Raw genomic sequence first — 24,761 nt, forward strand, 5'->3', positions numbered from 1 at the left:
AAAGAGCTAGTCACGTTTCACAAGACTGATATTTTCTGAATGCGTATTGGCTGTTTGTCAATAAATCATTCCCTTCGAGGCAATTCATAGTGTTCCAGAATCCCACTGCAAATAGATGTTAGTGATATTGGTCTCTAATTCAGCAGCTCCCTCCTATTTCCGTTCTTGAGTATTCGTGTGACCTACAAACCTTCGGAGTGTTAAGGTATGGTTCTGTGGACTGTCAAGTGGTTGTATATGGTTGCTAAAGTATGGAGCTGTTGAATCAGCTCACTGGACAGGAGGCCTTGCCTTTATTGAGCAATATAAGCTGCTTTGCTACACGAGGATATCTGCGTCTAAGCTATTTGTATTGGCAGTTGTTCTTGATTTGATTTCTAGAATATTTACTTGGTCTTGTTTGGTGAAGGAACTTTGAACAACTGTGTTTAGTAACTCTGCTTTACTGGCACTATCATCAGAAACATCACCATTGTTATTGCATAGTGAAGATATTGATAGTGTTTTGCCACTATACTCTATTCATCATAAGAATAAACCTGATGTAAATAAACAGAAACACGGTGATTGGTCAGAAGCCATAGCACGTGTACACTGGTGTTATGCTCTTGGTTAGTAGGTCCTACTTATTTATTAGATATCTTATTACTAACTTAGCTAAAGTGAAGCTTTGATATTTTAATGTATTAGGAGCCACCAACATTTTTCTTACTCACACTTCAGCTATGTAATTTTTATTTCACAAATTGTGTGTAGTCACAGTTTCTGTACTGTTGTTCTCTGATTGTCATGCTGCTAATACGCAGTATGAAAATGGCTGAGGCTGCTTCCTGTTGTGTAGTGAAACATGCATGTGGAACAAGGTTAAAAAGTGCCGAGAAAGAGATTTTTCTTAAATTTGCAGAAAAAATTGCTTTTGAAGTTTTCCGAGGGACTGTATTTGATAGAACTGAGATACAAATACACCCTGGATGTATAGCGGAATCGGTAGTGAAGTAGATTGATAATCTTGTGCAGTTCATGAGCCATTGTTCAAGTCTTGCCTTTATCATACATTTTTGAAATACCTACATCTCATAATTGTAAAATTTATCATTTTTTTATGAATAACGCGTCATCTTGTTTCTAATTACATACTGCACATAAAATTTCTGTTCTGATTTCAAATATAAATTCTTAATTATCATTATTTTATGAAAGATTGTTAATAAAACTCAGATACTCTTTTATTTGGACCATGTCCATTCTTTTATACCACAGATGTAATCTCACATGAACCAGAGTGATAAGTGTAATAGAGATGTGAAAAATAATCATTTTCACTGCATCGAGCACACCATACATTTGCTGCATTTTTACATTTGCCACTGTACTACTACAATGTGAACCCAACAGAATTGAACAGGAGCAAAGTGAAGGGATTTGTTACAAGAAGTAACAAGGCTGTTAAGCTGCCAAACGTACTGGAACTAACACATGCAGCTTTTTCACGTCACTGCTGAACGCTGGCACGATACAAAATGGCACATCATAGAAGAGGAGGAGAAAATGTGGCACCTTGGTGGCTTTGTGGATTCTGTTGTTGATCTAGTTATCAATGTAACAGATGACAGTTTGAGAACGGAAATGCATTTCTCAGATCCAGATAAGGAAGGAGCTAAGAGATTACTGGAAAACTGGCTGTAATTAATACCTTCAGTGGCTTCAGTATTCAACAAAACAGTGAAATCCCTGCAGTATGATTTTGCATTGCATATTGCTCACTCAGAAAAATTACCCAGTGCTTGAGTTAGGAATTTTCATCACTCTTATTTGTAATTAGAATACTATTTTAAGCGAGAATGAGAGCATTTTATCCTTTCTGTCTGGTCACCTAAGAAGCCTGCAGTAATGCTGGAGTTTAGCTGAATATTATTTCATTCTCTTTAAAAAAAATAAATGACATTCAAAGCTATATTGTGTCTCTGCTCATCTCTCTTTACGTCTGAACTGTAACTGCTCTCATCATTGCAGGTTAATTGGACCAGCTGGCTGGCCAGTACTGTCAAAGTGAAATGCGCCATTAAAACTGTTGTCTCGCATTATTACTCAGACTGTATGCATGTAACACAGCGTAAAACGTATGCTTATGATTATACTTGACTATACTGAACACCGCTTGGCTTCCGCTCCATGTGAAACTAAATCCACTGAGATTCAAGAAAACAAGGAAGAATACATGGTGTAATGTTCATATCAAATTTGTTCTAATGATGAACACAGTATAGTGTACTTAACATATGACCAGAATCTCTTTGGATTTTCTGCCAGTTTAGAGACAGTGTCTTTGTAGAAACTACTAAAACATCTTGCATTGAAGTTAGAACTAAATTTTTAGCTCCAGTAAAAGTTCAGTCATCGGGATTTTGTGTTCTTTTAAATTTGACATGCTTTTTTTTCTTTGCTTCTGCAGCCGTGTACTCTGACCTGTTTCATGTACCACAAGGGTCAGTACATCCCCTTACTAATTATTTGATATAAATGCTGATTAGCCAAAACATTATGGCAACTGCCCACTACAACGTTGGATGCCGCCTAGTGGCACTTCGGGCACATGATGTAACGAAAATGTGTAACCAGAGCAGACGCAGACAGACAGGGGATCACCCTAGCAAAGATATGGGCTGCAAATGGAAAAATCCGTCAAGATCAGAGACTTCATCAAAGGGCAGATTACTATTACGCAGAGCCTGTAAATTATTATCTTGAAAACAGCAAAGCTGGTTGAATGTTCGTGTGCTATTGTCATGAGCATCTATGGATAGAGGGAGGACTGTGCAACTACCACTAGGCACTAAGTGATTGGACATCCACAACTCTTTGCAGAACGTGGAGTTCAGAGGCTTGTCTGCTGTGTAAACTATGGTAGATAGTTAACTGTTGCATCTCTGCCAAAAGAGCATAATGCTGGTGCACACGCTAGAGTTTCAGAGCACACAATTCGCTATACATTGTTGAACATGGGGCTCTGCGGCAGACTGCTCCTACATGTTCACATGTTGACCCAATGTCATCGTCAGTTAAGATTGCAGTGGGCACGAGACCATTGGGATTTGACCTTTGACCAATGGAATTGTGTTGGTTCTTAGAGTGATCACAATTTTGCTACACTAGGTCAATGGTCGTCTCTGCAGACACTCATTGAGGTGAACGCGCCTCTAAATGTGCGGCACGCCACGGACGTAGGCTAGTGGGAACAGTATTATGCTATGGGAGACATTCTCTTGTGCTTGCGTGGGATCTGTGGTGGTAATCGAAGAGACACTGATATCTGCGAACCGCTTGCATGTCTTCATGCTTGATGTCTTCCCTGATGGTGATGCCATCTTTCAGCTGCATAATTGTCCATGTCTCATAGACAGAACCATGCTACAGTGGTTTGAGGAGCGTTATAGTGTACTCACATTGGTGTCTCGGTGATGGTGATGTTTACAGATAAGTCACAACACTGGATAACTGTAACAAAACACAAGACAACTTGCAATGGATAGATTTGGTGCAGGGATTGGCAGTTGTCCCTCAACATAAACAAATTTAATGTATTGAGTGTAATACACCTGATGGTGGCCAAATGGTTGTCTGCTGAAATATCGTGGACTTCAGATGACTACATCTCGCAGTACACCTGAGAACCCTGGAAGCAATACATTGTTTTCCTTTACATATATATTATGGAAAGATCACATAGGTAGGGAAATTTGAGCTCACATGTGAAGTGTATTTCATCTGCTTAAAATGCTATGTCCCATGTTTCCTGGGATATTGAAGAACTTTGTTATGGGTCTGTTTGCAAAGCATAAACGATTAAATGCTGAATATTTTGGAAGTGTTCTGGACTAGCTGGTTGAAACAGTATGTAAGAAGAGATCTGGATTTCAAAAGAACAGGGGGAAATTATCTGTCCTAAGGACAACACTCCTGCCAACAAAGATGCTTTCGCAGTGGAATTTGAAATACAAATTTTTGAGACATTTACCCATGTCATGAGATTGTATCCAGCCAACTTCTACCCATTACAAAATGTAAAGAAATTATTGCTAGAAAACATTTAGGATCTATTAAAGACATTTTGTCAATCATAGATGGGTATTTTGTGGTGTTTTCGGGATTGTGGTTCAGATTTGGAATGTACTTATTAGAGCTAAGTTGAGACAAAGTATATAGACTTAATAGGGACTACATAAAAAAATCGTTTTACCAAAAACAGTCTTTTAGTGCCAGGTGTTGTGCTGTCTTTATTGAGAAATTATAATCATGGAGGGGAAAAAGATGACTGTATTTGTCAAAAATTCGGAGATGGTGGTCAACTAGTTAATTTAGATACTGGCTGTAAAAGCTGTCTTTTTTATGTTGGTAGTATCAGGTCAGTAACCATCTGCACTGAAAATTAACAGAAAAAACATCAGCATTTGTTACCTGTCACTGCCCTTATTTAGACAAGTGCAAGCAGATCATGTTTATTTTGATTCTTTAGTGACATTAAACCAGCAGTGGAGGATACCTTTTAATTTCTGAACAAGATGTCCATTTAGTTTGGGAAGCAGACAGGAGAAAGTGTGCTTCCTCAAATGCTAGCGACAGCCTGCCGATTGATTAATGTAGTGAAACTACATGATTTTATAGCATCAACTTGCTACAAAAGGAATGCTGATTTTTCATATTGCAGTTCCTAATGATTATTCTCACCCAAATTACATTTTAGCGGGTCCAGTTAAGTGTTCTTAATGTGGTATTTACAAAAGAGTGCATGTCACAAAGTTAGAAAACATAAAACTGTGATTTGCATTGTGATTTCAATGGATAACAACATGAGTAAATAGTTTTTTCTGTTAAAGGGATATCAGTTGGTGGAATACGTTACAAAATTATGGAAATTTATTGTTTGGTAACACAGTTTGCAGGACCAGATAGGCATATGATGGGCAGAAAAGATATTGCCAGACCTCAAACAGGAACACTATGGCTGCATCCTCAGTTTTACCTTTCGTTGCCCCTATGCTTTAAACGTACCGAGAAGAGAAAACTATAGAAACTAAATGTAATGGTATGGCTTAAGTGTGCTGAAACGAAGAAACTGCACAAGTCACAGCTACTTCAAACTTAACAGATCCATAATTGTGTCACGAGATATACAATTGGTGTCTCATTGCTCTCACAGGTATTGTCGATACCAATGTGCGAGATTGCAAAGGAACTTTGCTAACATTTGGAGAAGTTAAAGCTGACTAAAATAGTTCATAAACAAAAACGTTTTGCTTTGTGTGCGTGTGTGTGTGTGTGTGTGTGTGTGTGTGTGTGTGTGTGTGTGTGTGTGTGTGTGTGTGTGCAATTTCATTTTATGTCATTATTTCTTCTTATGGCTGATCGAAATAAACATTGGGGAGTCTGCACCAAGTTTAGAAATATAGAAATTGGTGTAACATCATTAAAACGAGAAATGTAAAGTGAAGTAAAACTCTTATGTGTTTCATAGTTCTCATATATGAACTGTCAGAACCTCTCTGAATTAAAATAGTACCCAGTACATGACACCACTACAGTTCACGGACTTCTCGTGGCTTCTGTAATAATTGCTACCATTCTCAATCTGCAAACATTACACACAAGTGGATCCCCAAATTTGTTTATTTATTTATTTATTTATTTACATGGTTTATGTGTTACGATGACGATGAAAGAGTCGTCGCCAATGTTGATTGGTGGCTAAATAGAAACACACAAATCGCAGCAGGTTTGTCAGTAATGTCAATAAGGTGCTGGCTGCATGGTCTGGATCTGCAATGACTAAAATAATTAGAAGCCGTTGGAGGATTCTTCTTGGCTGCATACATATAATTATAAACTCGTAGCTATTGATGCCTCGCTTAGGCCATACCTTACTGCGTGCCTTGTTAGAGGTTGCTTCTGATCAGCTGAAGGCTATTCTACTTTACTACTTGACATCCCAAGCAACAGTGGACGAGAGCTCACTAGAAACTTGATACAAGGCACGGAGCGGTGCTGGTCGCGGGTCCAGTGATGCTAATATGGACCGCAGTCGATAACTGCAACCCCTAACAAGTGTGGTATCGAATGTTGATACTACATTACGCCCACATTGGAGCACTAAAATCAAACATAATACAACAGAGTCTACAATGATTAAGGTTAGGTCTTAGCAGTGAGCAGTTTCTTTGTTTTCCAAAATTTCCTCATTCACTGTGATCAGGCTGCTCGTTCTTGTGCAGATATTACATTCTTCTTCTGTTCTGATGGTTTGAATATCAGCCGTGTGTATTTGTTCTTCAGAAGCAGTTTCTCTTCTCTGTGTTGAATTTAGTGTCTGGTGATCTTCAGTTCATCCAGATCACTTTGTACTTCTTTAAACCAGATGTTTTTGGTTTTACTGTTCCAGAAGTAGTCAAAAAGTTGCTTCAGGATTCTAGTATTTGGTAGGCAAGATATGTGGCTGAAAAATGCAATCCTTCTTTTCCGCAATGTATCAATAATGGATTCACTTTCTTTATACACTACTAAATTGGGCAAAAGTCTCCACTGCCCATTAACTTGATGTTTTTTACTGGTAATTGTTCGGTGTATTCTTCTGTCAACTTTCTGCAGTTTGTCAGTTGTTGCTTGAATATTTCGTTTCGTAGTATTTCACTTGCATATGTTGCTTCCGGTTTAACAACGGAGGAGTAACGTCGAAATCTATCATTTATTGGGCGTGATTGTCTTTTGTAGGTTGGCCATGTGGTTCTCTGCACTCGCTGTAGTTTTAATGTTCTACTCTCTGTTGATGCTCTTTCATTTGCATTCCAGGTAATAATCTCACCAAGTTAATTAAACTTTTATACTACCTTAATTTTTTGATCATTATGGAGTATGATATGGGATGTGTTAACTGGGAAGCTGGGCATCATTTCTGTTTTCTCAAATGAAATTTGCAATCCAACCTTTGCCACTAACAGTTATAGTTGTTGTATCTGAACCTTTGCTTCATCAATATTGTTTGCTAACAGTGCCAAATCGTCTGCAAATGCAAGGCAGTTAAGTAGAATATTTCTTCCAATCTTAAGAGATGGTGGGCATATCTTGTTCCATTCACGCATGATTTTGGCCTAAAAAATTACCAGTTCATGTCACTGATGTGAACTGTAAAAATTGTTCGAACATCCATAGTTTAAATGGAGGACAGTGGGACATTAGCTGGTATAAATTTATATTAAAAATGAAGACATGGCTCCAGCTGTATTTAAGGTGTCGATTTTATTTTGGCAATTAGTTTCAACGTTGTAACATCGTCATCTTCAGGCCCTATAAAATATACCATACAAATGTGACATCAGTAATCTCTGAGTTATTATGTAAACAAATGTATTATAAACATATTACATAATGGATGAATGCAACAAAATTAATTACATTTTGGCCATTTTCATTAAATGCAGTCATTCTGGAAATTAACAATTTATGTGGTATCAGTAGATACAAATGAAAAAAAAGAATATATATATAATTTTTTTTATTACAGATCAATGTCAAGCATTAAATGAAATGGGAGTATATATTAAAAAAAACTTAGGTGAAAAGCCATTACGCTTACAGATAATAAACAGTGCTAAAGAGAATATGCATTGCTAATATGTAGGGTAAGATCCATTATTAAAGAATAGTAAAGGGAGGAAAAGGTAGAAATAGTTATGTTTGCGTAACACTGCATTGTCGTCATACTAAAGTGACAGTAAAAATTGTTAGTTCGCCTAAACAGGTCATTCCAAAGGATTTAAATATGCTTAATCTCATGTTAGTAAATTGTCGAAGTGTCTGTAGCAAGACCCCCGAGTTACTCTCTGAAATACAGTAGCAATGCCAATATTGTATTAGGTACTGAAAGCTGGTTGAAACCAGACATAAAAAGCAGTGAAATTTTGAACTCGGATTGGACAATGTTTAGGAAGGATAGGACTGATGCTATGGAAGGTGGTGTGTTCATTGCAGTTTTAAAGCTGTTTAAATGCAGCTGAGATAAATACTGGGCCAGACTGTGAAATAGTCTGGATAAGGCTGTCAATCTGACAAGGATTGACCATTGTATTAGGATGTTTTTATAGAGCACCAGCATCTGCAACAAATGTCGCAGAATGTTTCAGGGAAAGTCTTCAGTATATAGGAAATAAATGTGTAAATTATCCATTAGTTACAGGTGGAGACTATAATCTGGCATCCATTGACTGAGAAAATTACACGTTTATCACAGGAGGCAGAAGCAAAGATTCGTGTGAAGTTATTCTAGGAGCACTCTCAACATATAAACTCGAGCAATTTGGTTAGAAAACCAACTCGAGATGGGAACATACTAGATATCTTGGAGACAAATAGACCTGATCTTTTTGAGGAAGTTAATCTAGAAGAAGGTATTAGCTACCATAATGTTGTTGTGGCTTCTATGTCCGTGGAAGTTGCAAAAAAAAAAAAAAAAAAAAAAAAAAAATGGAGTAGAGTTTTCTTGTTTGGGAAAGCAAATAAGTGTCATTAATGAATATCTTCATAATCAGCTCCAAGCATTCACCGTGGGACACAAAGATATTGAGCATCTTTGGTCGGAATTTAAAGGTATTGTCCACCATGTGCTACGGAAGTATGTGCCCACCAAAAATATAGGGGGAGGGAAAGGATCCACCTTGGTACAGCAAACATATTAGGAAGTTGCTGAGAAAGCAGAGAATTTTGCACAGTCATTTTAAATGTAGTCACTGCTCCGCTGACAAACGGAAATAAAGCAAAATGAAAGCAGCTGTCAGGAGGACAATGAGAGATTCTTTTAACAAATTAGAAGCAATATTTTATCTGCAGATTCTAAAAGTAACCCCAAAAAATTGTGGTCATACTTAAATGTATAAACACTACAAATAATTCAATAGCTTCTCTTGCTGACAGTACGGGTAATGTGACTGATGTTGATAAACAGAAGGCCAAAATTCTAAACCTAGCTTTCAAACACTCATTTCCAGTAGAGGACTGCAGCACCATTCCCCGTTTCAATTATTGAACAAACGCAAGGATGGTTAACATAGTGTTTAGTGTATCTGGGATTGTAAAACAGTTAAGATCCTTAGACGCAAGGAAGGCATCTGGCCTAGATGGTATCCCCATAAGATTATATGTTGACCATGCTACAGATACAGCACCATTCTTATCCATCGTCTATCACAGATCATTGGAACAGGGGAATGTTCCATGGGACTGGAAGAAGGCCCAGGTCATAGCAATCTATAAAAAAGGGTAGAAAATCGGATGCATATAATTACTGGCCAATTTCACTGACATAGATTTGTTGTCGCCAAATTCATATTCTTCAGGAGAAAAAACCTCGTTTCACAAAGCGCCTAGCATCCAGAACACATTGGTCTATCGATTACTCGTATGATTCTGAAACGCATCCCTGTTGGTTTTAGTATTTCCCCAGTTCGGAAATATCATAGATCCAGGACTGATGCGCAGAACAGTCCGAGTTATAGTGGGGAAGTGTGTAGTCTCAACGTGAACCGTGTTTACATCTAGTGATTTTGCTGTTTCCTCTTCGTTTATTGTTCTTACGTCAAATGAAAACAAAACCGACTTCTGTGGTTGGGAGCTATCAAGTGAATTAAAATACATCGACATAATTACAAAAAGCTAATATATGTTACTAGTTTCAGATTTTATTTTATTTCTACCTTTCTGACAGTCGTGCATTAATTGCCTTGTAGAACAAGGCAGTCAATGTGTTTGAAAGGAAGTGTTTGGTTCCATACTATTGGCTAATTTCAACTGCTCGCTGCATTTCAAGTGCACGTTTTCATCTTCTAGCACATACGGAATTATGCCATGATAAAGAATCAAAAATGAGTTAATACAGTACTGGTACTCCAAGAAAATTTACATCCCGAAACCCCCACTGAAAAGCTTAATATCGGGTCGAAACCTACTTCATTGGGAATTTGGATATACGAATGTGCTCTTTAAGTATGCACTTCAAATGTGCCATTTTAGTATCGTTCATGAAATTCCGATGCTCTTGGAGTATCCTCTGATGTTTTGTTTCTTTTATGACATAATGTAAGATCTTTTAATGTTTTACACATACGAACAGACGGGCTTCCTGTGTCATAGTAGCTGCCAAAGCGTGGTGGCGCCTGTTATCTGGCGCTCTCTGACAACTACTGAAACGAACCTATTTCTAACAGGTCGTGGGAAAATATTGGGAATGGTGGTTTGAAAAGCATTACTTTCAAAGTAAATTTCCTTTTACGAAAGTTGAACTATGTGCGAGAATGTACGATGAATTTCTTAAATCGCAGAGCGTTTGTTGACAAGCCATTTAGAAGTATTTTGAACCCAGAAGATCAGACATTCATGTCGTTATTATAAGCAAATTGATGTAGTGCTACGGGAAACTCTCTCTCCTCTGTGGTAGCTAATTTATTTGTAGAATACTTTGAGGACAAGTCACTGGACTCTCACATTTGTGAGATCTATCTAAAAATGTAATACGCGCAAAAACTATCAACATTATATGTGAAAACTTAGCTTCTCTTGCAGCTTATTAACCTTAGAGACCAATATATTATGTGAAAGCTTTGTTTTTCTTGTAGCAACACTATGTATATTAATTTAAAACATTAACTTTTCCTGTTTGTGTATCCGCGCTACTTAACAGTGATGTTGCTATTAGCTGACTACATCATGTGTTCTGGGGTCTGAATGTCTGCTGTCATCAGCTGGCGAGATCATGTGACATGAGCTACGACTGGATTACAAAAGCGCATCACAGTCTCGATTACAATGGGTCAGAAAGTAACATGCGGTGTTTGATGGAATTAGATTTTATGCTTCCATAATACGAAAACATGCAGCGTACATGTTGCTGCACATCAAAAATCTTTCCAAAAGGGGTTTTGTTCCCCAAGTTTTGGTTTTCTAAAGTGCCGGGAAAGACTATGCCCGTATATAAAAACATAACCATTCAAAAGAATTGATAAGTTTTACATTTCCAAGGGAAAATATACTGTTACTTAATAACGCAGAAAAAGTGTATTTTTAACTGGGAAACCCTGGAAAAATCTGGGAATTTTTTTTCTTTGTCCGCGTATACACCCTGTTTTTACATTGTTGACACTTTGTTCTACATTTTCAACAGTTTTGAAGGAACATTCAGCCTGTCATAGGCCCGTAATTGCCCATGTTGGCATTGTGTTGATGGGTAACTGATGACTATTAATCCCACACAGTGTTCAAAATGAACCACTCAGCAAGTCAGATATGGTTGTTTTGATCTCAGCAGTTTTATTGCTCGGTACATGGTTCCCACTCTACCAACATATGATCCATTACTTATATTGCACTGTATCAGTGCCACACGTATATTTGTTGTTGTTATGTCATATGTTTACAAGTATTAATTTGCTATATTCTATGAAAATTTCAGAATTGTTTTTCTGTTTGCTGATGAAGAATATTAATTGCTCATTTATTCCTACAATTTGATATTCAGGATTTATATTCTAAATTAAGGTAGCATTTCTTCTGTTGATCTTTTATAATTCAAAGAATACAGGCCATTTAGCCAGTATGGGTGTATCTAGTTTGCTTTACAAATTGTTTAAGAATAAACATGCTCCAGCTTCTAAACTTGGTATAAAGATTGAGAAAGGTGCTCTGTCGCTGAAGAGCTAGGAAGTTACTGATACTGTAACTGAGGTGCATTGCTCGGTATTAAAGATGATTTTGTTGGACTTTATGAAGTGACACAGTTGAGTACCATGAGAGAAATGATTGGCTGGTGCTTCCAGTAGCAGGAGTAGGCAGTAAAATCATTATTCTAATTTTGGAAGGCTATAGTGTTACTTTTTTCATTAATACAAGATGAGTCATATTGGTTTGTTTCCAGATAGAGGTTTCCTTTTCTGTTTTTGCACAACTTTGTTAGAGTGGCTCAACCTAGTGACGATGCCTCTCTCACTGATTCCAACCAGTAGGTGCAATAGGGAAAGGGATGTTGTCAGTAACAATGTCCTCCTCCACCCCCCCCCCCCCCCCCCCCCCATATTTTATACATGGTCAATGGTGGATCCATCTGATAATTGTGCTGAGTAGTGGAGTTCAGGAATGTCTTAGAAAGAAGACACACTGGGTACTATGGATAGCATGCACACGGCTGTTTTCCTGAAATCATAGGAATGGCAACTGAATGACATGGCTAATGATTTGCATACATTCTGCACTATCATATATATCCCGAACAAACACCAATGACCCTTGTTGCTATTCCACATTTTGCACTCGGTTTTGCTTTATTTTGAAACAACAGTAGTTAACAATGTAAGCAATTTAAGGATGATGTGGTGTTTTTGTGTGTGCCCATGTCTTTGCTTTATTAAACACAACAGTTTTGCCCCCATGTGTGATTTTTCAACTGTCTGTTGAGCTGATGTCTGCTGTTATGATGATGTTTGTTCATTGAACTACTGCAAAATGGAGTTAATAGAAAAAGTTTATCTTAAGAAGAAAAAATTGATAATTTTAAAAAGAAATATGAAAATCAGAAATATATGGGATTATGGGTCTTATACCTAACTCGTAAATAAATTTGGGACCTAACTCCTGTTTATATAACATAAAACCTTGGTTGTCTCATGCACCCCATGGAGAGGTGTAAATAGAAACGGCATTATTAAATTTCCCCGCTTATTTACTGGTCTTTGGAGTGAACAGGGTCATGTCAAAATCTGTTTTAGATATAAAAGAACAAGAAGAAAAAAAATTATCTGGATCAGAAAAGTCTTATCCATAAAAAAAAATGTTGCATGAGTTGTTGTTCTCTATTGTGTCTTACAAATAAAGATTGTCAGATCTGTAATTACTTCGTTGTAACATTAAATTGATGAAGTTTGTTGATTAATACATTAAGTCACTAGCATGTTTTAAAAATATCTTTGGATCTAAAATTAATACTCTAGAATAAATGAAGAGCCCTTCAGACACCTCATTGACTGAAAAATGAATCCTTGTATACTAAAATGAATGGCCTTTGTGTGTGTGTGTGTGTGTGTGTGTGTGTGTGTGTGTGTGTGGTTTTTTTTTTTTTTAACCAACATTACTTTGGCTTAAAAATAACAAATTTTACTTGCATACAACCTAAACAACTGCATACTTCTTCCATATATTTGAATCACTGCCTTGATTGGATTGAGAACAGTGCCAGATGATTCCTCATTTCCATCACAGTCTTGATCTTCTTCTGGAAACACAACCCTGCATTCTCAACTAGCAAACAGTTTGATAGTAATGAAGTGTTGAAGACAGAGGTGGTGATGTGGCTCCGTCAACGAAGTAATTCATTCTGCAGTGATGATCTCAATAAACTGGTCTCTCATTGGGAAAAATGAGTTTGTCACCAGGATGATTATGTTGAGAAATAAATATGTTGACATGAAGAACAAAGATTTAGGATGTTAATGAAATTTGTTTTATTTAAAAAGCTTTGAGCTTTTACATATAAAAATCTGGAGGCATTACATTTCAGCATGCCCACATGTTGTTACTTTACTGCCAACTCTATTTGCAACACAGTTTGTGTACAGTATTCACATATACCACTGAATGTACCTGCAAAATTATATAATTGTAAGACAGAAACTGTTTTTGAACTTTTTCTCAGTCTCTTGATTAACTTCAAATGTTCAACCCATTAACTCATTTGTAAAGTAACCAGAAGTTTGAAGCTGCGTTATACATGGGAGTTAGATTCTTTAAAGAAATACATGTTTACTGATTGTTTCTAACAGACTAAACTCCATCCACACAGGCCTTGGAAGGTCCACCAGTACCAGCCAAATGCCGTGTCATCCTCATCTGATAGGTGTAACTGGATGTGGTTATGGAGGGGCACATGGTCAGCAAATCACTCTCCTGGAAATTGTTTATTCACATGGTTGGACTTGTTGTTTCTGTTCACCTCATCTTATGGTACTTTTGTTTACCACACAAAGTTCTTGCACAAGAAGTTGCTAGCAAATGTCAGAGCTAGAAGAACTGGTATCCATGAATATCAGATTGTAGATGAACCAAGGTATAAGCAGTGACAACTTCTGCTCTCCTCCTATCAATCTTTCCTCATATACTTAATGATATTAGGAAGAGGTGGCATGAGTAAATGTAGTGCTGAGAAACTGTGATGCACACAGTGAAGCAAATCAGCAATATGCCCAGGCAATCTTTAAAATTTGGCACAAATGCAACAAATACCTAAAAATGACAAGTACATTTGAGAGGCACAGTAGGACAAAGGAGAAATATGGCTGACAAAGGCAGAATGGAAAGCAAGAGGTAGGGAGCCTCAGGTGATGTCAATTGATTGCTGTGCCAAAGTAACCATGAATACCACTGTAATGCACTTTGTGATATATCACTGGAGGTGAAATGTCTGTGATGACTGCTGACTGACTGATCAGACTGGTTATATTCAAAGGGAAGCATAAGCAACTACCGGAGCAGACAACAGAATAAGTCGAATACCTATTGTTGTAACTGTTTTTGCATTTTGTAGACAGCTCATTGTCAGTGAATATTCAGCAAATTGCTTCTATGAAATAATTTGTAAGAACATTTTTATTACTAGCAAATGAAGTGTTTTACAAATTCTCAGAAAAAAGTCTTAAAACATGGGAACATTAATTCCTTGTCGGAGATAATGTGTTTGACAGGTGTATTGATTACTGAGGGATGTTCCATGTTTCATAGTAAACATAGCTATAATGATGGCTATTGAAAACACATTGTGTGTGTTAATTATTGTGTGTCAAGGTGAAAGTAAAATAATTGGTAGTGAGTAGATAGATAGGTAATCGTTTTCTCTTCCTCTAATACTAGCTGCAGTTTTTAGTAATTTGCAAGATCTGTAGGTAATGTGTGAAAGTTGTAATTTAGTATTTACTTCCTGTGATGTAATTGTTGCACATGAGTGCGAGTACTTTGAATAATTGATGACTGCTTAATTATTCTAGTGTACAGATATTTTACAGTGCAATCCCAAATGGTTTTTGCAAATGCAGTGACTTACTTCTTTGCCCAAGTATGAATCTAAGCTTTTGTACCAGTGTTGCATATTTCCTAAAAAATTCAAGAAAAAAATGATATTTAATGCTTTAATTTTTAATTTAACTGACACTGCTACTGCTACAAAGACAAAATTCAGTTTTTGTGACCTTATTGCTGCATTCAGTGAACTATACTTTATTCACATTGTGTTTAAATTTGATATAAGTAGTTTGTCTGCAGTCTGTAATAGCATGTTCTGTATCTACATCTATACTCCTTAAGCCATATAGTGGTGTTGGCTGAGGGTACTTTTTGTACCACTGTCACCTCCCTTATTTGCTGTTCCAGCTTCAAATGGTTCTTGGGAGGAAAGATTGTCAGTAAGACTCCATGTTGGATATGTAGGAGGAAGCAAAACCCATGGTGACTCTTCGAAGAATGTATGCTCTTGTAACTTTAACAATAAACCACACTGTGATGCAGAATGCCTCTCGTCCAGTGTCTGCCACTGGAGTTGATTGATTATCTCCATGACGCTTTCGTATTTACTAAATGAATCTGAAATGAAGTGCCCTGCTCTTCTTCAGATCTTCTCTATTTTGTCTATCAGTCCTATCTGTTAAGGGTCTCCTACTGACAAGCAGTATTCCAGTATTGGACAAACACCAGCTTTTTTTTACATACCATAATGTCTGAAGCTGGCAGCTGAAGTGATCAGAAAAGTGACAAAGCTACTGTGATGCTTTAAAACAAACTGCTTCCACACATTAAAGGGAAGTGTGTGAAAATTTTCACTTCTGAACTGCACAGCTGTTGCTGTCACTGTCATATTCTGCTCCCAAGTATCATGTATCCAACAACATAGCTGTCTCGTGTGCCTAGTTGCCAGTCACTTTGTTGTTCTGATCCAGGTATAAGTGTCATAGTTACTATAAAAATTAAGTTTCTCACAATTACATTCTTCTATAAAACACACTCTTTTCTTGGTGCATCAGATCTGTGTAAAACATTAAGTTTCGAATAATTACCTCTATCGTCTTTGTCAGGAGAAACAACAGTCCCTAACTAAAATGATGAAGTGATCATCTAGCGCTTAAGATTTTTCACAAATTTTACAAGAAAATAAAACTAAGAATCTTGTATTAGTTACATACGTGCAGCTTATTGTCAAAGCTGAAGTTGTATTCGTGTAGTATCTAAAATGATTTGTGCTTCATGTTCAATAAATGCTTCACCATGACAGCTTAAAGAGGTGAGGCTGCGTTGTTACTATATTGTATCCACCATCAGGCAAGCTTCTTTCTTATTTGAAAATCACACTTTTAATCACAACAAGATTGCTTTTGTTACATTTTAGTAACTTTTACTTTTATTTACTTTTATTAACTTGTATTAACGTTTATGCCTATAAAATTGCAATATACTTGTATGTTGGAAAATGAGATTGAACACTAGTGAGTAACCTAATTTATATTGGTACATTTCATGGACAGGCCCTAAGAGACTATTCGAAATTTTTGAGTAATAAAATGTGGGTTACAGTCACTGGAAAAATAAAATAGTGTTGCATCATAGCTCTTAAGTTACATTCAAATTAAGTCTCGTAGTGGAATGTGTTTCGAGATTGTTTACTCGTGCCACTCTCCCAATTGGTGAATTTCCAATTAACATACAATGTTGAGAAGATGTGGTGCTATGTCCAGAAAGCTTAAATAACTGTAACTGAAAATAAAATATTGGATTACTAAGAATGTTGTGGTAATAAACCACAAAAAATCACAATTTTAGGACAAGATTTAACATTGAACTTTTCACAAAATGTGTATATTCAAAAGAAGCTCTCTATATTTACAGGACCAGCACACAAAAATTGGAAGATGGAACTGTTGTCCTGTTGAAAAGCTTTTGAAGAAAGAGATAATGCAGCAGGTAATGGCATTTATTTTACACAAAGAATGAATTCTGTAGTAAATGCAGATTTAATAAAGAAATTGGTACAGGACTGTGGTTTTTGTTTTTGTTTTTTTTTCCCCAGCATGCACCACATAACGTAGATCATAGTAATTGTTCAAAGTGGCGACTACCAATCTCAATGCATGCATAGCAGTGACGCATGAAGGTCTGCCACACATTGACAAAGATACCTGGTGTCTGTTATATCAGCAGCTTGGACCCTAGCAAGCAGATCTTCATCCATTTCTACGGGCGTTTCATATACCAATGTCTTGACATAATCGCCACAGGAAAAAGTACAGTGGTGTGAGATCCGGCAGTTGTACTGGCCATGGCATGGGCTCTCAATTTCTAATCTAATGGTGAGGGTACAAGCTGTTCAGGTGCTCACAGGCATTAACACCAAAGTGGGCTGGTGCACCTCTGTGTTGAAACCACATCAATTTGTGGACAACAGGAGGTGCTCTCTCAAAGAACTGTGGCGCCATCTTGCAGGAACACCAGGTAATGTGGACCAGTCAAATGGGGAGGCAGCAACTAAGGTTCTGTTAGGTAATTTTGGACAGTGGCCTCCCATACATTGTCTGAGAATTGTTGCTGATAGCCACTGATGGATGGAGATGGTGTGGGGATTCTCCTCACTCCAGACATGACTGCTACAGCTGTTGAAAACATAGTCACAGGTGAATGAGGCCTCATCTGTTAACAATGCAAACTGTATGAAGTTTGGCACTATAGTGCTGCAGTGGATAATCCATTAACAGAAGTGCATACGGGGCTCAAAGTCCTAGTGCTTGCACACAGTCTTTATAATGGGGGGTGTAATAACTGTTCCACCAGTACTCTCCACACACTATCCTTCAAAGTCTGCATTTCACTGGCAAGTTGTTGATTACTCATTGCCGGGTAGTCAGTCACTTGATCCAACACCATCTCCTGACAGTCTGCTGTTGGGGCATGTCTTTGGCGGCACCTTGGCTGGCCCTCTGTGATGTGGATGACCCTGTCTCTTGTAAGTTAGTATCCATGCAGTAAACTCCATCTATTTAGGATTATGCCTATTGTGAAAGCATTCTCTATACATTCATGCTGTTTTTATGGGCACTGCATCCTACCACACCTTACCTTAAATACATGTCTGCCAACTCTTGTGACAAGTAATGTTCCATCCGTCATGTGCTGTACACAATAACACACCTTACCATGGACACATTACAAGCTGTCTGATGCAATGGAAAACTGACACCAGGGATAGTAGTATGCATGCAGCACAGGTTAATGTGCCAGAGCAATGCATGTGGTAGTCACAACATGTACTATGAGTTAATTTGTGTGCAGTATGTCTTTTGGGTGGTCAGGGGTCTATGCTGTTTATCGCCAGCTGCCTCTTCCATTGTACAACAGGCAGTCAGGAACTTCACGAGAATGCAGCAGAACTGCATGCTCCATTGCAGTACTCGCATTGAGACTGGTGGTCGCCATTTTGAACAATTACTTTGAGCTACATTATTATGTGGTGTATCGTGTATTTGTCAGTAATACAATAAACATGCATTTCCATCTTTTCGTTCCCTGCCTCGATATAATAATTTGTGGACCCACTAACACCTGTTTCAATTTGACCCAAAGGGCTCGAGACACCCTGCATATGCGAAAGATTTGTTAGAAACTACAGAATTGTTTCATATCCAGCCACAAACACTGCCTCTTGAAACTGTGCCTGCCGTGTTTCTTGACAGTACCATGCCAACTTGCACAATACCAATTGAATATCGAGTATCTACTCGAATCTAAGCTGCACCTGAAAAATGAGACTCGAAATAAAGGGAAAAAAAATTTCCCCGAATGTAAGCCGCACCTGAAATTTGAGACTCGAAATTCCAGGGGAGAGATAAGTTTTAAACCGCACCTCCAAATGGAAACAAAGTTGGTCAGTTGTAACATGGGACACCATTTAGGTCAAATGGATGAAGATACAGCTACAGTAGTTTGGTTCGAGTCGTAAGCTTGGCAGTTAAGCTTTGCCAGGTAGCCATTGCTATGCGTCAGGTGCTCAGTCTGTATTTATACGGGTACCCTTCCTTTCACAAGCTTTGTCTGGTTTGAATCGATTGCTTATTTTGCTCTGTTCTGATAATTGCCGTTCTCTTTGTTATAGGTGTTTGTCACTCTAAGCTGAAAATGCATTATTGTGCTTGTACTAGTTGTTCTTTCTCGTTTCTTAGATAGCTGAAAAATTGTTTGTAGAAACTTGAGGGGTATATTGTGGTAGGACCACTATCACCACGTGTTTTTGAATGGAGATAATATGACCAGTTCCAGCACAATTTCAGCAAGAATTATTGTTTTTAGTAGCTGCTGAAAGATTACACAGTGCAGATCTCGTTTGTCTAGGGTTTTTTTTGTAGTTGGGTCTGCAAAATAATCATTCCAACAAGCATGACCTGAGTTTGCTTCTGTTTGAAATAAACACCACCAGATCTGAAATACTTTCAATTAGAAATTATGTTTATTCATACCTTTTAACATTGATAATATAATTCCATTATACTATATTTGTCACATAAGCACGTCCGTCTCCCTCCAATACTGACAAAGAAGTGGCGGGCAAGCCAACATGTGCCTGGAAGTTGCAGACATTCCTGCATTCTAGATGCTTTGGTCTACTGCCATTAATAAACTCCATAATTAAATAAATTAAACATGTTTTCTGGCAACATAATGAAATTACCTTAACTCTTTACTGTGGACATCTTACTTTTCGCATGAGATAAACTTTATCTCCAATGGTTGATTAAATTACAATAGCCTACCAGGACTTAAAAAGTGTGCACTGGTCCACTTGTCAGTCCAATACAGAAATTGCATCACCGTCTTGGCTTGTATATAACTTTTTATCACAACTCTAGTAAATTGTTCATTCTTGCATCACCCATTGACTCCCTCCTTTGTCTCACAACATAAATTACACAAACACATATATCAGTTTGTTGCCCAGAAACTTACTATAAAATAATACCAAAGTTAAAACATTTTCTCATATTAGAATAAACGTAGCACTAATTCCTATATCATCACTGATGTTACAAAAGTATTTCAGTTCACCAATACTATCCTCTCATGAACCTTGTAGATTATGTGATAGATATCACTGTGAAGAGGTGAAATAAGCCAATATAAAGTATCTGTGTTGTGTGATCAACACAGCCGAATAAAAATGGTTATTCATGGTGAGCAGGATGTAAAACAAAAGCACACTTGCATATACAAGAAAGTATAGTCTATTAACTATAGAACTTATTTTATAAGTGTTATGGCCTATTTAAATGAATAAAAAAAAGGTTTAAAAAATTATGAGATTGGCTGTTCTCAAATTGTCGGGGTGGGTGACATGTATTGTCTCCTATCATAATCAGTAAAATAAAATCCCTCATTTATCAAGTTTACATATTTTGCAGTTCATTAAATACTGTACACTTACTTAAACAAGCACGTTGGAATCATGAAATCTAATTTTACAACAGAATTAAGTGACAATCAGCCTAGATACATCATCATTTTGCATGAGATATGTTACATGGCATAGTATGGTGATTGCAATTTGTTCCTGTGACTTTATCTTACAGCATTTCATTTTTCCAGTAAAATTCTTTCCAGGTAAAGGCATCTTTGTAGGCTCAATTTGTCCTTTTCTCAATATACAGCTTCAAAGAAACAACATTCCTAAGACCAAACAGCTTTCTCGACTTGGGATATACTAATCGGTACACATTTGGGTGGGGGTTCTCAGTAATCTCAAATGGCCCAATGTAAATGTCAAAAAAACTTCTTGAGTTCTGCTGTTAGTAACTTCGATCGTTCATGGGGATTCACTAAGACATGGTCACCTACTCTGAATGTGGTAGCCTTTATTTCCCTATCATGTCTGTTTTTCCTAGCTTCACCTAGTTTCTTCATGGTTTTCTTTACAGTCTCTTCACGTTCTTTCATTGATATTAAGGCACATTGTGGAAAGTCTATTAATTCAGAAATAAGTTTTGCTGGTCTGAGATGAAACACAATTTCATATGGTGAAAATCCAGTAGAGCTATCCTGCATGCTGTTCATGATGTCCTCAAAGTTGTTTACATGGTCGGACTAACTAGGGTGTTTGTGACTACAATATGTCCTGCAAAGTCTCCCTATTTCCCTCATGTACCTTTCTGCTGGGTTTGAAAATGGGTTTTACACGGATATCAAGATGTGTTTTGTGTTCGTTTCTTCCATGAATGCTTTCCAGTTTGTTGAAACAAATTGTGAACCATTATCAGATAATATGGCTTTAGGTTTCCCTACACTCTTGAAGTACTCTCTCTCAATCTTTGTAATGATCTCTTTACTCGTAGCTTTTTGAACAGGATAGAGTTTAATTATTTTGGAAAATACATCAACCATGACAAATATAAAACAATGACCACGTTTGCTTTTAGGTAAAGGACCATAAAAGTCTACAGCTACTAAATCTAATGGCTTATCCGGAATAATGTTCTGCATTTCTCTCTCACGTGTTCTGTTGCTTACTTTCACTCTTTGAGATGTGTCGCATGTTGATATTTCGTTCCTCACCTTCTTTACTGTGTTATAAAAGTAGTTGTTTTCTTGTAACTTTTTTCACATTTCTGTATTCCACAGTGACCATAATGTTCATAGGTGTACTTTATTAACTTGTCTGCCTCACACTCTGGCCAGCATAGCTTCCAATTGTCAGAGTCCACATCTGTTCTTCTAAAGAGTGTTCCCTTAAAGACCTTATAGTATTTGTCAAGTTTATTATACCCTCTTTTGTCTAAACTGTCCTTAACCAATTTCCAATTAGGATAATTATTTTGTCCCCTCCTGATGTTATTGCAAAGTGTCCTTATGAGCTTTTCATATTGGATTCCGTTCGTGTATCTTATTTTAAATTCTTTTTCTTCCTCTTGATCAAACATTTCCTCATCTCCTCCTACTGGTGACCTGATTAAGCATCAGCCACTACATTTTGTGACCACTTAATATACACAATTTCATAGTCAAAGTGTTGCATGAACATTGCCCACCTGGTTAATCTATTATGATATAGTCTACACTCCTGTAATTAACTTAAAGCTTTGTGGTCTGAATACACTTTTATCTTGTGTCCTAACAGGTATGTTTTAAATTTTGTAAATGACCAGTGTACCGCAAGTAGTTCTTTTTCTGTGACTGTGTAAGTTCTCTCATGTTTAAGTAACAATTTACTGCCAAATGCAATAGCACAATGAAGACTTTCCATTCACAACTTTCTCCTGAAATAGTTCTGCTCCTAGTTCATAATCGCTACTGTCAGTGTGAAGACAAAATGGCAAACTAAAATCTGGTTTGTGTAAAAGATTGTTCTTATACAGTTCATTCTTAATTTTCTCGAATGCTTGCTGACACTCTTCGGACCTATTCCACGTAGCATTTTTTCTAAGTTAGTTGCTTAAACTTTTCGGTTTCTAGACGATGGAAAGTTTACAATAGATTATTTCTCAGGGTCTGCACTTACCCTTCCTTAGTAATGACACAACCTAAAAATTTGAGTTCTGACACACCTAATTTACATTTTTCTAGTTTTAATGTCTGTCCCCCTCTTCTGAGTTTTTCACACACCTTTTTCAATAACTGCAAATGATCCTCCCAACTTTGATTTGACACTAATATATCATCTACATAAATGGTTAATTCTGACACAACTTCTTGGCCAAGTACATAGTCTAGTGCTCTTATAAATTCTGCAACTGAGGAGTTTAATTCGAATGGCACTACACAATATTGGTAACATCTCCCATTGTATAATAAAGCAGTGTGCTTTCTAGAACTAACTGCAAGAGGTACTTGATGAAAACCCGAAGTTAGGTCAAGGAATGACATAATTTGGATATTTTTAAATTTATATAACAACTCATTGATGTTCTGGGTGGTCAATTTCTCTGTATAAACATTTAACTGTCTGGAATCTAGTACTAATCTGACTTGTCCATTAGGTTTATTTACAATGATCAAGGGATTATGATTTCACACACTTCCATCTTTTGTAATTCTTTCTCCTCTGCTATCCTTTTCGAGATTGGAATACTTTATGGTTTTGTAAAGAAAGGTTCATGTGGCTTAAACTGCAAAGTACATTGGTATCCAATTACTTTCCTGGTATGTTGCTGAATACATCACTATATTCCCACAAAAATAATTTCAACTCTTGTTTTTGGTTCTCAGTTAGTTCTCTAGCTTCGGCTACTTTTTCATTTACCAAGTTTTCAAACTCTCTCTCATCTGTATCAAAATCTGTGACATGGCCTTCAATGTACTTACTTTCTTTAATAAATTCAAGACTGTTCAGTCTTATTCGTACAAGACACATTTGATGTAAGAAGTTTCGTAGCAATGACTTCAGCACTTGGTAGAGTCATCATTAATTTCTGTCCTACCCAATCAAATGCTGCATTTACTTTTGTTATCCAAGACATGCCTAGGATAAAATCCTCTGAGAGATCAGGAGTAACGAGACACCCATGTGACCCTGGTACTCCAATTTCAAAAGTAATAAAAGCCTGACTCCTTACTGATTTACTGTGCCTCCCAGTGGCACCTCTTATTTTAATTCCTACTACAGGTAACTCAACATAATCCTTATTAGTTTTCAGTTTTTTACTTAATGATTCTGACATCCCAGATACTTGACTTCTTGTGTCCACTAAACACTTTCCTTTCAATGATAGTATCTGTACATCAATAAACGGACTGGTTACATCAAAGTCAAATTTTTTATTAATATTCTCATGTAATAAGTCATCTTCAATTTCACTAAATCCATATCCCTTTCTAGTGTCCTTACCAGTATAGTTATTACCAGAGTTATATGCTGTTAATAACCTAATTGCATTTTCTTTGGCTTGATCACTATTCCTGAATATTTCATTAATCCAACTACATTCTTTTGTGCTATTGTGCATCTCTCCTTTATATTTATTTCTTAACTTTTGTGCAATGTGATACTTAATTCTATGCCACCATTCTGGATACAAAGTTTCACATATCTCAAGTGTCATCTTTTTGAAATTTTCATCATCCTTAATGGCACAACTGCTAATCCATATGTTAAACAAAAATTGCTCACTATCTGACCTTTCATCATCTACTCCCATAATGCTGTTAAGATTACCTGCTGTTTATTCCCTCTCTTTGATTTTCTCATGTGTATTGAAATTAAATAGCTCATTGACTAAACTTCTGGCATCCTTATCGTTCAAATTGTCAACTGTGTTCATGTGTCCCTCTCTAACTTCATTACTATCTTCTTTTATATTAGTAATCCCTAAAGCTTTCAACCCCTCACTTACACCAATAAAACATCTTTCTTCACTACCATCCTCAATCTCCTTTTCTTCCCAATCAGCATCACAAAAAATATCCTCTTGATCCTCTACGCCCTTACCTTCAGTATGCAGATACACATTTAAATCATCTTTACTAGGTGCAATTTTCATTCCTAGCCCACCAGACTCTTCCATAAGTTCTCTAATTCCTAACACACTTTGATCATTTGAACAACTATTTTCCAGCAAGGTGTCCCTCTCAGCCCACTCGTAGAATAAATCTAAGTTTAATTCTTCTTCACAGTTCTCTAAGCAATCAGTGTCTTTAAATAATTTACCTTTTGTTTCTGGTTC

General features: G+C 36.9%; 1 long non-coding RNA gene across 1 annotated transcript in view; it reads left to right on the forward strand.

Moving 5' to 3' along the window:
* The window catches only part of LOC124721640, a 58,025-nt gene that overhangs the window by 15,846 nt on the left and 17,418 nt on the right, over positions 1-24,761 (forward strand). Inside the window, exon 4 of the long non-coding RNA XR_007006365.1 lies at positions 16,954-17,028. This is a non-coding gene — a long non-coding RNA (uncharacterized LOC124721640). The remainder of the gene's footprint in view (positions 1-16,953; positions 17,029-24,761) is intronic.

This window comes from Schistocerca piceifrons, chromosome X (genome assembly GCF_021461385.2).
Source record: "Schistocerca piceifrons isolate TAMUIC-IGC-003096 chromosome X, iqSchPice1.1, whole genome shotgun sequence".
Lineage (NCBI taxonomy): Eukaryota > Metazoa > Arthropoda > Insecta > Orthoptera > Acrididae > Schistocerca > Schistocerca piceifrons.